At 58.1% G+C, this 14,144-nt stretch overlaps 1 protein-coding gene and 1 long non-coding RNA gene across 3 annotated transcripts in view; both read left to right on the top strand.

Annotated features, from left to right (window-relative positions):
- The window catches only part of LOC102575793 (zinc finger protein 135), a 58,647-nt gene that overhangs the window by 37,922 nt on the left and 6,581 nt on the right, over positions 1-14,144 (top strand). The gene's annotated exons all lie outside the window — the stretch shown is intronic.
- On the top strand, positions 4,140-9,874 carry LOC109280534 (uncharacterized). 2 transcript variants are annotated; one of them, XR_009461393.1, is made up of 4 exons: positions 4,140-5,637; positions 7,206-7,428; positions 7,632-7,803; positions 8,994-9,478. It is a non-coding gene; the product is annotated as an uncharacterized LOC109280534 (long non-coding RNA). The 2 variants fall into 2 exon arrangements; XR_009461392.1 differs by lacking the exon at positions 8,994-9,478 and adding an exon at positions 9,513-9,874 and having other exon boundaries at positions 4,141-5,637.

The raw sequence follows: 14,144 nt of genomic DNA on the forward strand, positions 1-14,144 counted from the left end.
TTATTGGCCCCCATCCATTAACTTCTAAAATTCGGTTTTCCTGTACTTGGTTCCAATGCCCACTGTATTCATGTAACCATGTAAGGTATGGTTCTAATTCAGCTTCTTGGTTCTTTTCTATGCTAGAATTTTGTACTTCTTTATCCAAAGCTTCATGATGTTGGTTAGTATTTCTTGTATGACTTTTGGTGTGGGTAACAAATGTTGGGATTCTACGTGTAGTTAACACCTTCAATATATTTTCCCAAATTTCTAGATGTACTACTGGCTTAGCTCCCTTTGTTAGCACTTGCCAAATGTACTTACTATCTGTTACCAGCTCCCAGATGTCTGAACCATAATTCAACATACAATGTTGTATTAATGCTTGCATCCCCTTCAATTCTAATAATTGGGCATTGCAGTTATTAATGTTATTGGTTAGGTGAGTTACCTGACACTTGGTACACTTCCAACCAAATTTATACCCATTTTTGGTTGAACCATCACTGAATCCCCATCCTTCCATAAACATGCCTCCATCGTGTGTCCATTGTGGCATTATTTGTTGGCTGTCATTTGGGATTGTTCGCCCTTGCCAATTCTTTCCCCAGTTTTGCATCAGGCTAGAGGCTAACTTTTCCCAGGTGTTCTGATTTCCTTCAAAATCAACAGGTGGAGCATTAAGATTTACAAGCTCTCCCCCTGCAGGATGGTGGATCTTTGCATTCTCTGTTAACTCTCTGCTATACCTTTTGTAACAGTGGTGTAACCCAAGTAATACTTTACCTAAAGTTCCATATCTAGCTTCAGATCCTTTAAGTGTGAGACATCATAAGTCTATCACGTTACTTCCTTGGACTGCCTTTCCACTTACGCAATCTATACCTGTCCTGATGTATAATTCCATTGGTAACTGATTATGTATTCGATGTAAAGTTAATTGTTTTGAACTTAAATCTGCTACTATTCTTTCTACTTGGCCTTGAGCTGCTGCTGACCAGTGCTTACTTTTAATTGCTGCCCTGATTAGCTTGGTTTGTACTGTGGCATTTTCAATCCAGTCTCTTAACCAATTAATAATTCCTAATACTGCTTGCATTTCAGTTACAGTCTTTGGAGGTTTTTCTATTGCTTTCTTTAAAGCTGTTACCCATTTATCTTCTGGGGTTATTTCCTTTTCATTCATTTTTCTCCCCAAGAAGGTGAAACTTGTAGCTGCACATTTTGTTTTATCTGAATTTACCTTCCAACCTTCCTGAGTTAAATGTTTAATTAACAGCTTTAGGGTTTCATTAACCTGTTTCTCAGTGGGTCCAGTTATTAGTATGTCATCTACATATTGCCAGATCTTTATTCCTTCAGCTATATAATTTGTGTTTGCCTGAAATTTGATAAGCGTTTTGCCTATACAACTATTAGCTATAGCTGGTGAATTTTTATACCCCTGTGGACATACCTTCCATCGGTATGTGTTCCCAGTAAGGTTCATATTTAACAAACCTTCTTTGTCATTTATGGGGATTGAGAAAAACATATTCTTCAAATCAGTACTTGCTCCCCATGGGTGTTCTTCTAAGTTTCTAATAGAATACAATATTTCTTGTGCAGTGTGATTTTGCATAATACGCACATCCTCTATTCTTAAATTTATTTCTCGATAATCTACTACTAATCTGACTTTCCCATTGCCCTTGTCTATAGTCCATGCAGGACTAACATATTTGCCTGGGGTAGTTAATTCTATGGCTCCTTCATCTATTAGCTCTTTTATTAATACTTGAGTTGGGCCTGATAATGAGTCCTTAATTTACAATTCAATAGGTTGGCCTCAGCAGTGATAGGACTAAGTCCCCTTCCTTCAGTCCCTTTCAGGTGCTCTGCGGCTTCAGCGTGAACTAAGAGATTCGTGTTCACGGAGAGGGTAGTTCAGGTGATCAGTCTGACCCGGGCTACACTTGCGATTCTTCCTTTGTTGTTCTACAAGTATAGTCACCTCCAAATTGGGACAGTAAGTTACAGTTTTTATTGAGTGAGCTGCCGTCAGTGGGCTCCTCCTACTCAACCTGTCATTACCCCCAAATTTGGGCTCGGATCTTATTCAACAGATTCTTTTGCCTTTGTTGAGCATTTTAAATTACCTTTGGGAAACTTCCATATCATTGCAAATGCCCTTTTCTTACCAATCTGGGCAAAATGCCTTAGGGTTTGATCTCTCGGAATTCAGGATATTTGCTCTCTTTGTAAAAGACTTCTAAAAGATTCAAATTAAGACTTTAAACAAAGTCTGGACCTTTTGCACGTAGTCCCAAAACAATGACTTGGATAAGGAGATAAATCTTATCTTCTTCCTGAAACTGGCTAATGGGCAACCATTACAAACATTCAAACTATTTCATTCAATATGACAGACATCATCCCAGCCGAGGCTTTGTCTACCTCTGTCTTAAACACCTCCAAGGATGGAGACTCCACCACCTCCATGAGAAGCCTGCTCCAATGCCTCACCACCCTCCTCCTGAGAGTTCTTCCTAATATCCAAACTCAACTGGATCAGCCCCTTTCATGAACCACGCCTGTCCCTGGAGGGTAGCGGGGCAGGGCAGCCGCTCGCAGGGGGTGGCGGCAGGCAGCCGCAGCAGTGTCAGCCGAGGGACGAGCAGTGTGTGTGGTGTTTCCTCCGCGTTATAAATAAGGTGTTTTGCAAGCTGAGGGGCAGAAGGGCGGCAGCGAGCCCCGGGCAGCACCGTGCAGGTACAGGCGGGCAGCGAGGAGCCTGCCTGGCACGGATAAACCTCCCCGGGAGGGGAAGGCGGGCAGCCCCAGCAGAGCCCACCCATTGCCCCCAGCTCGTGCTGTAGGCGGGACCGGAGCCGCGGGCGGCGAGTGCCAGCAGGTCGCGCTGGGCCTCAGCTCTCCCCCCTCGGCCCTGTCTTCTCTCAGCAAACCCAGGGGTCCGGCCCCAGCCACCTCCCCAGCCCTGCTGTCACCCCAGTCTCTTCAACCTCTGAAAACCCCGGGGTCCGAGCCCCCAGCCCCCAGCCCCCCACCCCACCAAGCCATTCCCCCGCAGGTGCCGGAGAAGCACAGCATCCGGCCCCTAGCCCCTCTGCTCCCCCCAGCTCCTCCCCCTCAGAGGACCCAGGGTCCGGGTCCGGCCCCCGCGCACCAGTGGTACCGTGCGCACCCGCGCTGCTGCAGCCCGACACGCGCGAGTACGAGAGGCGGGTGGGGCCGGGCGGGCCGGATCAGCGCATGCAGAGCGGGGTCACGCGGGACCGGCCGGGTGTCTGCGGGCCCGTGGGGCGGGGGCGCGCTGGGGCGCGGGCAGAACAGTTTTGTCCCGTGATCCCGCTCGGGGGCAGCTCCTCGCCCTTCCGGGGCCGCAGACACCCGGGCTCACACCCCGTCCCACTCAGGACCGGGTCCGAGCGACCCGCTCGGCAGCGCCGAGGCCGAGTCGGAGCGCGGAGCAGACCGACCGCCCGGGCAGCGCCGGCCCCGGCCCCGGCCGCACTGAGCGGGGCCGCGTCGGGGTCGAGCTGCGCCCGCTCACCCCGCCCGGCCCGGCCCCGCACACCAGCGCCCCGCACCCCGCGCCGGAGACGCCGCCCAACCGCTCTCTTCTCCTGCCCGGCCCGCCCCGCGGAAGGGCTCGGGTCGCGCGAGGCCGGATCGGGGGCGCGGAGCGAGGGGGCGGTAGGGCCGCCAGCACTGGACGGGACGGGACGGGGAAGAGCCGGCTGGGTGCGGGGCAGGGCAGGGCCGGGAAGGAGGGACGGGACCCACCCCGCAGGGCACAGGCCTGGCCGGGAGGGGCCGCACACCGTGTCCCACCGCCCAGTCGTGCTGCCCCGCACCCCCGTCCCCGGCACGGCGCCGCACAGCCCCGCACTCGGCCCACCCCGCTCCGGGGCAGGGAGCCGTCGTGAGCCCGCGTCGGGCCGGGGTGCCCTGCACGAGGGGAGGTGCTGGGTGCCCTGCCCGGGGTGCTGCGCGGAGGTGTGGCTCCGGGAGCAGGCAGCTCTGTGCTGAGGTCTGCTGTGTGCGCGGCGCTTGGACTGATCCAGCCCCGGGCTGCCCTTCTCCTTCCCACAACTCGGACAAGGGGGGGGGGGGGGTCGTAGCAAGGTACTGGGTGCACTGGGGGATACCGGGAGGGTATTGGGACATACTGGGGAATACTGGGAAGCACTGGGGGTGGGGAGCACTGAGGTAATGTGCAATCCTGGGAGCCTACTGGGTGGCTTAAGAAGATACTGGGAGACACTGGGCATAATGGGGAATCCTGTGAGTGTCCTGGGAGGCACTGGTGAGGGAGCACTGGCAGTAATGCAGGATCCTGGGAGGGTACAGGGAAGCACTGAGGGATACTGGGAAGCACTGGCGGGGGGCACTGGGGATAATGGGAGATCTTGAGATGGTACTGGGAGATACTGGGAAAGACTAGAATCTTTTGGGACATACTGGGAGGCACCAGGGAAGGGTACAGGGGTATTTGGGAGATACTGGGAGGCACTGGGGGATACTGGGATGTACTGGGAGTGGGGGTAATGGGAGATCCCAGGAGGCTACTGGGAGATACTAGGCAATAAGGGGAGGAAGGAGGGCCTGGGAAACTATAGGCCAGTCAGTCTCACCTCTGCAGGTCTCACCTCTGCAGGTCTCACCTCTGCAAGGGGGTGCAGCCTCCTACCTGCACCCCCTTGCAGCCCAGGTCCTGCCGGAGGAGATGTCCCTGCTGCACCAGAGCCCCCCCCCCAAAGTCACAGAACAGACAGGGGTAGCCTTTGGTGGGGGGTCTCAGCCATGCCAGCCCCCTCCCCATGACAGGCACATCTGGGGGTGCCGGGACCTGCCACTCACTAGTGCCCAGGGGCCAGGATGGGCAGGCGAGGCTGAGGGAAGGGGGGGGGGGGGGGGGGGACCCTGTTGCATGGGGCTTTAAACCTGGTGCTCTGAGAATTGACGCAACACTGGGTTGATGAATAGCAGAGCGGCTTGTCTTAATAACTACCAACACGCTACAAAGCTGAGCGGCAGAAAAAGCCTCTTTCCCAGTATCAAATGAGCTATTAGTCTTGGTATTATTTTAGCTGACCCACGCAGGCAGGAGGCAATTCTTGTACTGCCTCAAAGCCTGGGTGCTTCACCTTTGGCTGGGTGCAGGACAGCTGCTTGGTCTTCCCTGGACTGCACGTGCCTTGCTGGCAAATCTGCTTAGTTCATATACTGTTTAATTGTCCAGCTTTGAAGCATTTTCCCTTGATGGTTGGCCAGTCAAAAGTCTGAACAAAACAGGGAAAGGGTACCATGACATTACAGCTGTTAAATTGCCTGGCTCGTTTTGGATTTGTCTAGGTGTGAAGACGTGTGTTTCTCTAAAGCCGCTGCAATTCTAGATTAATTACAGGTGACAGGTTTTGAGTGGTTGAACAGGATGCTTAGAGGCAAAACTGGCTGGACCATCAGGCTCAGAGAGTAGTAACCAATGGCTCAATGTCTAGTTGGCAGCTGATGTCAAGGGGTGTGCCCAGGGGTCCGTCCTGGAGCTGGTTTTGTTCCATATCTACATTAATGACCTGGAAGATGGGAAGAGTGCACCCTCAGCAAGTTTCCAGATGACACCAATCTGCGGGAGTAGTGGATGTGCTGGAGGTAGGCCTGGGATTCAGAGTGACCTCGAGAAATTGGAGGATTGGCCCAAAAGAAATCCCATGAGGTTCAACAAGGACAAGTGCAAAGTCCTGCACTTAGGACTGAACAATCCCATGCACTGGGACAGGCTAGGGGTGACTGGCTGGGCAGCTGAACAGGACCTGGGGGTGACAGTGGACAATAGCTGAACTGGAGCCAGCAGTGCGCTCTTGTTGCCAAGAAGGCTAACAACATCCTGGGCTCCTGCATTGGCAGGAGCGCTGCTGGCAGATGGAGGGCAGTGATTCTTTCCCTGTGTTCAGCACTGGGGAGGCCACCTCTGGAGTCCTCTGTCCAGTTGTGGGCCCCTACCCCCACTACACAAAGGATGTGGACACATGGGAGAGAGTCTAGCGGAGAGTAATGAAAATAGCTGGGGAGCTGTGGGACAGGACTTGTGGAGAGAGGCTGAGGGAACTGGGCTGACTGAGTCTGGAGAAAAGACAACCGAGGGGGATTGAATAGCAGGCTTCACCTCCCTGCAGGGGGTTGCAAAGAGGATGGAGCTGGGCTGTTCTCCGTGGGGGCAGATGACAGGACAAGCAGGTGGCTCAGAGTGCCAGGTGAGGCAAGAGTGCCTGGCCCGGCCTAGCACCAGCGCCATCTCTACCAAGGCAGCCATGGCCAGCAGCACCCATGTACAGCAGTGTCCTGGGGGAGAAGGAAGGAAACAGGGGGACCGGGCCCCCAAGCACCCCCAATTCCCAGACCCGCCACCAAGCTGCAGCACGGGAACCTGAGGTTGGATATTAGGGAGAATTTTCTTACAAAGAGGGTGGTGAAGCACTGGAACAGGCTCCCCAGAGAGATGTTGCAATTACATAACACACCTCCCCCCACCAAAACACACTGGTATCCAGGACACACACACACACATGTGCGTGCGCGAGAGTGTCCAGACTATGCCCTCTGGCTCTGTAGGGGCTGGGCAGCAGGGGACAGATGTCTGCCCACCAGCAAGTCTCCTTGCCCCTCTCCCTCCCCCCGGCCCCATGTGGAGCTCCCAGCCAGCCCCACATAGCAGCAGCTGGGCCTGCCGTCTCCTTCTTGTCCTGCCTCCAGCCCAGAGCTGCATTAAGAGACCTGGGGGGAGGTGGGCACAGAGGAGGGCAGAAGCAGGGCCCATGGAGGCGCACACCTCCCCCTAGACTGGGTGCACTGGGGTCTGTGGTGAGCTGGGGGGCCGAAAGCAGAGGGGGGCAGACCTGAGACCCATCCCCACCCCTGAGCCAAGCAGGACCCTTTAGCCAGGGGTGGGAGCCAGGATTGTCATAACACTGCTCCTGCAGGAAGTAGTTGAGATGGTGCCAGGAGGGGCACCCACCCAGAGACTGCTGCACTGGGGTCCTGTTATACCCAGCCTGGTGCCCACCCCAGAGGCTGCATGGTCTCAGGCCCTTGTTATACCTCGCTGTGACTGCCCACCCCAGAGCTAGTCGCACCACCCACCCATTTCCCTCCTGCGTGCATACCTGTGCTGCCTTAATGCTGATCCCCCGCCCCCCCGCCCCCTCCCGTCTTGTTGACAGCACTTGAAACAGTCTGAATAGTTGAGATGGATGGCTGGAGTGGTCGGAGATGGTCCTTGTGTGGTTGGTCACTGTGGAAGAAACTGGAGAAGTAGCTGCAACCTTAGAAGACGTGGGAGCTGCAGGAGATGGAAGGAGGGGGAGAGTTCAGGCAGACGTGGACCGCCCCCCACCCCCCCACAGCACCCCCAGGCAGCATGTGGGGTGAGACCCATCCCAGCAGGTAAGGGAGCACTGGGACTGTGTACAGCAGGGGACTAAGATGTGGCTGGCTCTGGGGTGGGCACTGGGGGCTGGGTATAACCAGGCTTCCCAATGCAGCTGGCTGTGGGGTGGTGCTGGGACTGTGTATAATGGGGTCACCCCCTTGAACCAAGGGGCTCAACTCCCCCTGCTCCAACCAACTAGTCTCCCTTCCTATCCCAGAGTTGGGGGAGAACCCAGGGGTCCGAGCTGTCAGCTCTTCGCCTCCCCAGTCTTTACAGGGACTGAAAGAAGGCACCAGGGTGTGGATCTTCTGTATAGGTGTCCCATTTGTTCCTGATGTCTTGGACAGCACCAGCGTTACCAGTATCCCCAGCACTGGGAGGGGAAGCAGGTATTAAAAAAGGCAGAGAGCAGCAGAAGCAGCTCCCTCCCTGCTCCCAGACACCTCGGTTCCTCGCCCTAAATCCCTGAGCCAGGGGCGGGAAGGGACCTGCAGAGGCACCTCCAGCCCAAGCCCTGCCTGAGGCAGCAGGATCAGCCCTGTGTAGCCCAGACACCCCCGGCCCTGTGCTGGGGCAGTGATATCTGGGGGGTGTACAGCCAGCACAGCTCAGCATTGCTCCATCCAGGTGATCACCCTGCCCCAGACGCCCCCAGAGAACTGGAGGAGCTGGACTTGGTGGCTGGGGCCTGCAGCCCTAGGGGTGGGGCTTGTGCATGGGGAGGGCATAGTGGGGGTCCCTTAGGGGTGAGAGAGGCACGGGCAGAGCTGAAAGGGCAGGGGATGCGGGTCAGGAGTGGGGGGCACCAGCAAGGCTGGGGCGGTCAGGGGCAGCAGGTCGGAAGTGAGGGGCACCGGTAGGGCTGACTCAAGTTTCCATCAGCCCTCCCCTCTGCGTGTCCCCGGCCCCGGGAAATGAGAGGAGGCGATTGGCTGCTCACTGCCCCAGGGGCGGGGCGGTGGCAGCGCGGTCCTAGGTGCATCACTGACACTTTAATTGCAGTTTGGGGTGATTTGAAAATGGTATTTGTTGTAATGCAAGTGAAAATTAAAATTAATGGGTTAGATTATATGATTTTTACAGGCAAACTGAAGATTTGTGCCTGCAGGGTTCATGACAGGGGTGCGGAGAGGAGACTGGGGCGCGAGAGCAGGGGCCCAGATGCCTGGGTCCTTGTGGGGCCAGGGCGGTGCTGAGGGCCTGAATGCCTGGGATCTCTGAGGGATGGGCTGGGGGTGAGATCTCGGGGCCCAGATGCCTGGGTCCTCAGGGGCTGGGGGTGAAAACAGTGCATTGTTGCTTCTGGCTCTGGAGTCTAGGGTAGGAATCAATCAGTGTTTAGACCAAAAAAAGCTCACTAAAAAGCATTTTTCCAACTCCTTGAGTTGGTCTAATAAGATATTGGAAAGTTCCGTGTGTGGGGGGGGGAGATCAGAGCTGTAAGGCCATCTACGTATGCATGTGACCGAGCCTCCATCCCCTTCGTTCTCTTCCCTTTCCTGTTTTTCACCTTTTGCTTCTTTCTCCTTTTCTCTTTTCTCCTTCCCTTTTTCTCTCCCTTTCCTTTCTCCTCCTCCAGTGGGTGCAGTCGTCTTCCCCCAGAAAGGACAAACAACATACACACACACACACACACACACACACACACACTTCTCACATAACACAGCAACACACCAGGGGTGACACGACTGCACGTGCACAGTGCCAGGCTTACATGCGCGGGGATGCAGGGTGCTGGCGCTGCGGGAGACTGGACAAGATCTCATGGCCATACACATGCCATCCCCCCTGTGTCAGCTGGGGTTTGGCTGAAAGCCTGGGCGCTGTCGCAGGGAGATGGGCACCTGGATGCCATTGGCCGCCCTGTTATGTGTGCCCGCCCCCCCGGGAAATGGCAGGAGGTGATTGGCTGCTGCCGGCCCAAGGGGTGTGGTCACTGGCAGTGTGGTTCCATGTGTAGATCTGGGTGTGGGCAGATGGGTGCGGGGGCATAGGGGCAGCCCGGGGGTGGGCAGGGCCAGGGGTAGCGAGGTTGGGGCATGGGAAGCCAGTGGTGATGGCCCCACCCGGCCCCACCCTGCTGTCCCTGCTGCTGCAGGCATCCCGGCTCCGCTCTCTCTGTGCCCGTGGGACATGGCTGCACCGTGTGCACTGCTCGTCCTGCCCGTGCCCGTGGCAGCCACAGCTCTGCCCGGACCAGATCCTGAGCAAGGGAGCTTCCCGGTGATCCCTCGGACAGCGTTGGTCGGGGACACCTGACTTCGCTGGAACAACTTACCGCGCACCTGGCACAGAGGGACTGCCAATAAGTTGCCAACCCCATGTGGGAACTCTTTGTCATCTGTCTATCTGTTGTTATCATTCACTGTTAGCTCTTTATTACTGTACTACCTGTTTGTTGCATTAACCTGTCTCTTAACTGTGGTATGCTGAGCTATCGGTAAATTTGCCTTTGCTTCATTCCTGACTCGTCTCCTCGATCCCGAACCCAGCAGCCTAACGGCTGATACACTCACGGCCCCTAGCCGGCCTGTGCCAGGTGATGCAGGGGAAATGCCTCCCACACCAGCTAGACGTGGCTGTGCGTGGTCAGTGAACGTTTGTGTGGCAGGACAGCTGCTCTCCCAGGGCCAGGGCTGACTACCTGCACTCTCACTCCTGTGTTACCCCTCCATGGACACGGTTAGGATGGCTGTTGGGCTCTGACTCCTGGCTTCCCGTCCTATCCCGGGTGGGGTTGCTCTGCTCTGGTGCACATTACCTGGTCCCCCACGTGGTGGAAGACTAGACCCCTCCACCGGTGTGGACTAATTGCCTGGGGGTTTTTTGTCCGCACCACAGTGATGAATGTGTGCGGTCTCAGGGCAGCACAGGGCTTGGGCCCAGAGGCAGCTAAGGAGCAGGCAGGTCACCCCAGGCTCCTGTGCAGCGCCCCCAGGCAAGAGGAGCCTGTTCCTCTGTGCCGTGGGCCCTGCAAGGGGCTTGGTGTGGGCGGGGGGCCTCTCCCTCCCGGAGCGGTCAGCCGGCGATGGGCTACGCGGGGGGGCGGGGCTGGGAGCCGTTTGCAGCCCGTACGTGTGCTCGGTCCGGGCCGTGGCCGCGTCCACACCGCGCTGTCACGTGTGTCTGCGCCCCGCCCCCCGACAGCATGTGGGGGTGGGCTGCGCTGGGCAGGGGGTAACGCCGTCCGCGAGTCTCATTTACACGCGATCTGCATATGCAGATCAGGGCGCCGCTGAAGCTGGTCCCAAAGCGGGGCGGGGTCCAACGGCCTGCTGCCTTTTCCAATCGCGGCGGGCAGGGCTTGCAAAGCAGGCCGGGAAGGGCCAGGAACCTGTCCAGAGCGGTACGTGCCGCGGCGGGGAGGCGGGTTCGTTCCGTCCCGCCCCTCCTGCTGCCCCGCTGAGCCCGGGTGCGGGATCTCGCTGCGCCCGGCCGGGCCCGCGGAGGCAGCGCTGAGGGGTAACGGGGGGCGGGGGAGCTTGGGGCCCCGCAGGGTTGGGAAGGAGGGCCCCGCCCCGCGTGCGCGCGCACACGCTCCCCCCACCCCACAGAGATCTGGGCTGGCACATGTTCCCCTCCCCCCCCCCCCGGACCTGCCCTGCGCTCCCTCTCCCCTCCCCCTGGGGCCTCCATCCACCCCACTCCGCCCCACAACACCTCTCCCGCCCCCCGCCCCTCCACACACGTCCCTGCAGGGAGCTGCTCTCCAGCCTTTCCCAATGTATTCATGGCCGGGTGCTTGTGTGCAGGCGTGCAAGTGCCCTGGTGCCCCTGTGTCCCGCTTCTACCAGCCCCTTCCACACCTACATGCTGCCTGCCTGCAAAGGGAAAGCACAGGTTCCCATCCCTCTACACTTTGTGAATTTGGGACAAACCCTGTCCTGGGGTCATGCAGCCAACTACCAGGATTTGAGGTTCCTCTTTGGGCACTGTCCCACTCAATCAGGGAGCTGGGATCACCCTAACTGCAGGGCTGGGGCAGGAGGGAGCAGCAGGGCTGGGGAAGGGGTGGAGAGCTGCAGCTGCACTGTTTTTCTGGCCAGCTTGGTGCTCGCATCCTGCACTGGGGCTGGAGGAGAAGAAAGGAATGGCTCCGAGACTGCTTCGAGTAGGGCGGTTGGGAGCATCAGGTCTGGGCAGACCTCGGGCTGGGGCAGGATTATGGTCCCGGATCTCAGATCCATGGCCAGATTTCCACTGTCTCCTTTCCCACAGGTGTTCCTGGAGACCGGACACTGCCGACAGGCATCGTGCACAAGTGTACAGAGAGTGAGAGCCCAGGCCCCTGGCCGGGTGCGACCCATCCTGGAGAGACGTGGCTGCTGCACTGGAGCCCGTAGCAGCCGTGGGTCTTCCCTTCACGGTGGGAGCTGGAGGAGCAGAACCCAGGAGGTGTGCAGGCAGGGGTTGAGGGTGCAGAAGTCCCTTGTGTTGTCCAAACCAGTACTGGGGCCTGGAGTCTCCAAGGTGGTCGGCACCACAGCCAGTAAAGCAACAGCTGCAGGACGAGCCAGTCCAGTCACTTGTGTCATCCAGGCTGGAGCCAGTCCAGCACCAAGAGCTCTGGGGTCAGGACGTGATGCAGGCCATGCAGCCCCCTTGTGAGGCCGAGCTGCCCTCTGCGACCCCACAGCTGGCAGCGCGGGATGAGCTCCCCACCCCAGAGCCCTGGCGCCAGCTCTTCCGTGGCCTGAGCTACCGGGAAGCCGAGGGCCCACAGAAGATTTGCAGCCACCTGCGGGAGCTGTGCCGGCGCTGGCTGGAGCCCCAGCGCCGCAGCAAGGAGCAGATGCTGGAGCTGGTGGTGCTGGAGCAGTTCCTGGCCATCCTGTCTCCGGAGATGCGGAGCTGGGTGTGCGGGTGTCACGTGGAGACATGTGCCCAGGCCGTGGCCCTGGCTGAGGGGTTTGAGCTGGGGCAAGCGGAGGATGAGACGCTCCAGGTGAGAGCATTTGTTTGCTGCCATCTGCACCTCCACGTGTCGGGGGATGTTCCCCACCAGATCCCGGCTCCCCAGTGACACATTTATCTCATCCCCAGGTCACCATGCGTGTGAAGGTCGAAGAGGTGTCCTCAGACAAGATGCAGCCCCCGGGGGCCCTGCCGGAGCCTGGTGATTCCTGGGTGCAGCAGCTGAAGACCCATGGTGAGGACAGGCCTCTGGAGGAGGCAGGAGGTCTGGAAACCCCAGGGCCCAAGGTCAAGCTGCCTCATGTCCCGAAAGACCCTAACCCTAACCCCGCCCAACCCAGAGCCAGGTCCTTACCTGCCTTTTTGATTTGCGAACTTAACATGGGCTCGACACCCAAAGAGTAGCAGTTACCTCCCCACACCCCCTGCCATTATTAGTGTTGGCTACGGGGTTTAGGTCAGTTGAGTTTGGGGGACAACTAAATAGAAAACAGGGCTGGCAGTGGGGTTGTAGGCTCCAAAAAAGTGCTGCACGGGGGGATAGCGAGTGGAGCAGGGCAGACAGTAGCTGGTGGCTCTTGAATGAGACCAAGGAGGCAGGGGCAGGTGAGGTGCGGGATGAAGTCCTGGTGTGCAGTTAGGAGCCTGAGTGGCTGTCCTGCAGTTGGGGTGAGAGGCTCCAATGCCTGCCCCTGCCCGGGACAGGGCCACAAGGTTTGTCCATGTGGGTGGTCCGAGGCCCAGGATCTTTCTCACTGCCTGCACGTGGAGGGTCCCCAGGCAGGTGCCCTGGACCAGGCCCTTCTTCAGGCAAAGTGAGGAGCGGTGGGTCTCCCCTTCCTAGTGGCAGGAGGCCCCGTCCCCCAGTGCAGAAATCTCTCTGCCAGAACAGTTTGATGGGTCCATGCTCCAGCAGGTCAATGGCTCTTGTTCTCCTGGAGGCACTGGAAGCATTTCACACATCCTAGAGTAGAGTGACCCTGCATCCTCCCCTCCCCCCCAACATACGGACGTGACTGAGCACCAGCATCCCTCCAGATCCTTTCCCTGGGAGCAATGTTACGGTGCCATGATCACCAACGCACAACAGCACTTCTAGGGGCTCATCTCCAGCCTCTTGCCAGTGGGACAGTGAGTCTCCCTTCTCCCCTCTCTTCCACACACCCACCCTCCAGCTCCCTTCACCCCAGGCCAGTCCAGGAGACGAGCAGGACTTTTCCCATGCCACCACCCCAGGGCTCACCTGTGCACTCTCTTCCCACCTGCAGATGGTGGAACCCTGAGCAGAGCGGATCAGCAGGCTCCCGAGGAAGAGCCTGTAAACCTGGAGCTGCAGAGATCCTCCCCAGGGAGACGGGAACAGAGCGGCTCCCTGACACCTGGGCCAGGCCAGCTGCAGGAGGGGCAGGGCAGGCCTGCAAAGCAGGGGCAGAGCATGGAGGTGAGCAAGGCACCAGCTGGAGGTGGGGGTGGGAGTGCAGCTGGGGCAGAACCGAGGAGGAGCCAGGGGTGCTGTCAAGAGTGTGGGGAGCAGAGAGACCTGAAGAGTGAGCAGGGGTGCTGGCACGGGTAGGCCTGGTCAGAGTCCAGCCAGCCAGCACCAGGGAGCCTGGGGCAGCGGTCTCTACAGCTGAGCCCAGGAAATCCTCTCCCGCCTGGCTAGGACTGGGGAGCACAGAGGGTCTCTGCAGCTGATGCCAGCAGGGTCCCCCCAGCCCATCAGTTTGGCAGGAGTGAGCAGCACACCTGGCTGCTGATTATCTGTGTTAGTGTGAGGGGAGGCAGAAGCCAGGATGGATTTGCAGCTTACAAACTA

Source organism: Alligator mississippiensis, chromosome 1 (assembly GCF_030867095.1).
Source record: "Alligator mississippiensis isolate rAllMis1 chromosome 1, rAllMis1, whole genome shotgun sequence".
Taxonomy (NCBI): domain Eukaryota; kingdom Metazoa; phylum Chordata; order Crocodylia; family Alligatoridae; genus Alligator; species Alligator mississippiensis.